Source organism: Suricata suricatta, chromosome 14 (genome assembly GCF_006229205.1).
Source record: "Suricata suricatta isolate VVHF042 chromosome 14, meerkat_22Aug2017_6uvM2_HiC, whole genome shotgun sequence".
Taxonomy (NCBI): Eukaryota; Metazoa; Chordata; class Mammalia; order Carnivora; family Herpestidae; genus Suricata; species Suricata suricatta.
The window spans coordinates 46,295,398-46,297,776 of NC_043713.1; the positions used below are offsets into that span (position 1 = coordinate 46,295,398).

At 45.9% G+C, this 2,379-nt stretch overlaps 1 protein-coding gene across 1 annotated transcript in view; it reads right to left on the reverse strand.

Annotated features, from left to right (window-relative positions):
- The window catches only part of LOC115277423 (laminin subunit alpha-3-like), a 225,862-nt gene that overhangs the window by 14,290 nt on the left and 209,193 nt on the right, over window positions 1–2,379 (reverse strand). The window lies entirely within an intron of this gene.

Consider the following 2,379-nt stretch of genomic DNA (forward strand, 5'->3'; position numbering starts at 1 on the left):
TCACTCTTGTTCTGTCTTCCTCCTCTTCCAGACTCCGTCTTCTCATTGATGACCAGCCTCTGAAAAATAACCAAAAGCTACACTACTTGACAGATTCCCGACAAACCCTGCGTCTGGGCGGGAGTCACTTTGAGGGTTGTATCAGCAACGTTTTTATCCAGAGGTGCGTGCCCTTTCCTGTGTGTGCGGCTGTGGGTGTGAGAGCCGTCTCCTTGCTCTGGTAGCACGACTGGATGTGTCACCCCTGCTGCACCAGACTGTCATCCCACAGACTCGCCCATGCCGTCTTAGACAAGATACACACGTTAAAACAAACCACCTCCAACAAACACCTCCCCGCCTCCCTTTGTGGGAGCAGCTTTGGCACGTAACCTTGGAAAAGGTCTAATGAAAATTAATTTTCAGATGATGGCCCTGAGAAGTTTTCAAACTGAGATTTCACTTCCTTTTAATCAAGACTGCACATGTGATTTAATCAGATGTGTCCTGATTTGCATGGGCCCATGGACTGCTAGGAAACCAAATCACCACACTGTCAAACTCAAATATGACTTTCCATAGAGAGAGGAATCTGGTGCTTGCATGCAAATGTCTAGATGTTTTTTTCTTTTGATTCAAAATGATCACCTTATTTTATTATTTTATTTTATTTATTTTATATTATTTTATTATTTTATTTTATCTTACTTTATTTTATTTTATGTTTATTTATTTTGAGAAGGGAGAGAGAGAGAGAGAGCACAAGCAGGGGAGGGGCAGAGAGAGAAGGGGAGAGAGAGAATCCCAAGCAGACTTTGTGCCATCAGGCTCTATGCTGATGCAGGGCTTGAACTCATGAAGCATGAGATCATGACCTGAGCCAAAGTCAAGAGTCAGATGCTCAACAAACTGAGCCACCTGGGAGCTTCAAAATAATCACATTTAGATAAAAGGCAAAACCCTCCCCAGGGCAGGAGGGGAGCCCAGGACTGGTCAGGAAATGCAAGCAACCTGTTGGGGGCTCCTGTTTAACCATCAGGGCTCAGATACCGATCATGAGATAAAGCAGATTTACCTGTGAGACCCCCCTACACAAGTGCAGCAAGAGGAAAACCCTTCTGCAAACTCACTTCTATGATCTCCTGATGTCCACCATCACTCTAGGTCATCGACACCTACTTTTCTCCTCTCTGCATATTTCATTTTCATATTTCTAGATACCTGTTCCAAAGAAAGAGCTGTAGTCTTCTGGCTTTGCCCCAGCCCTAACCATCTAAGTGAATACAACTGCTCAGGCCTTTCTGCTGCCAAGACACCGTGCTGGGTATTTTAGGGAATGCAGACATGGGTGACAGCCCACCACATCCTTCTCAGAGCCTGGTACCTCCTCTAGAGACAATGCACAGGTAGAGAGGATAGTTTCCCAAGAAACTGTGACAGTAAGCACGTGTACTCTTAAAGCAGGCTCTCCGTGCCAGTGCATCTTCCTTGCGATGTCAGAGTTTGGCAGTGGTTTTCTTTTCTGCCCTCATTCCAGGCTACCAGAGACTTCTGCAGTCCTGGACTTGGCCAGCAAATCTACCAAGAGAGGGGTGTCCCTGGGAGGCTGCAGTTTAAACAAACCACCTTTCCTCATGTTGCTTAGAGGTTCTGCAAGGATTAACAAAGCCCACGCTTTCAATATCAACCAGGTAAGTGTGTCCTACACTGGCTTTTGCTTCTCCCCAGAGGGTTCTCGTGAGAGAATCCTACCCCACGTGAGATGTTGGGGGAGGGGCTGGGATGGTGGGAGGGGTGCAGATCGCCTGATCCCCGGGGGGAGGGGAGTCAGTGTCTCCAGGACGTGGGATTGGTGGGTCATCAACAATTGGATTATGCCAAAATGTGGGAAAGGTTTCCATATTAGCTTTTATTTTGTATCTTGATGAAAATTTGGCAATTTTTTGTAGACAGAACAAAATGAATCCCAGGTTTCTCAAGTTTTATAATGATGTCTTGCTCTTTTGATGTTCCTGTTGTGTATCCAACAGGAACAGTGATTTTTCTCTAGAATACAGGGTCATGCCCCTTCCTCTTCCCACAGGCAACCCTCCATCCCGGCTCTTAAGACAACATAAACACATGCACCGGGCCTTGCCGAGACCAGTGTGGTTTGACCTTGACTGCACACTGGAAACATCTGGGGAGCTTTTAAAATCCCAGTGCTTGCATTGCATCCCCCCTAATTACATCAGATGCTATTGAAATAGGTCAAAGTGGCAGGAGTTTATAAAGCTTCTAGGTGATGCTACTGTGCATCACTAAGAGAGGCTGAAACGAAGTAAAGTCTCTTGTTTGGAGGAGCAGAAGCATCGTAATGAATTGGACACAGTGTTAGGACTTAAAGAATTCCTTGCTGTG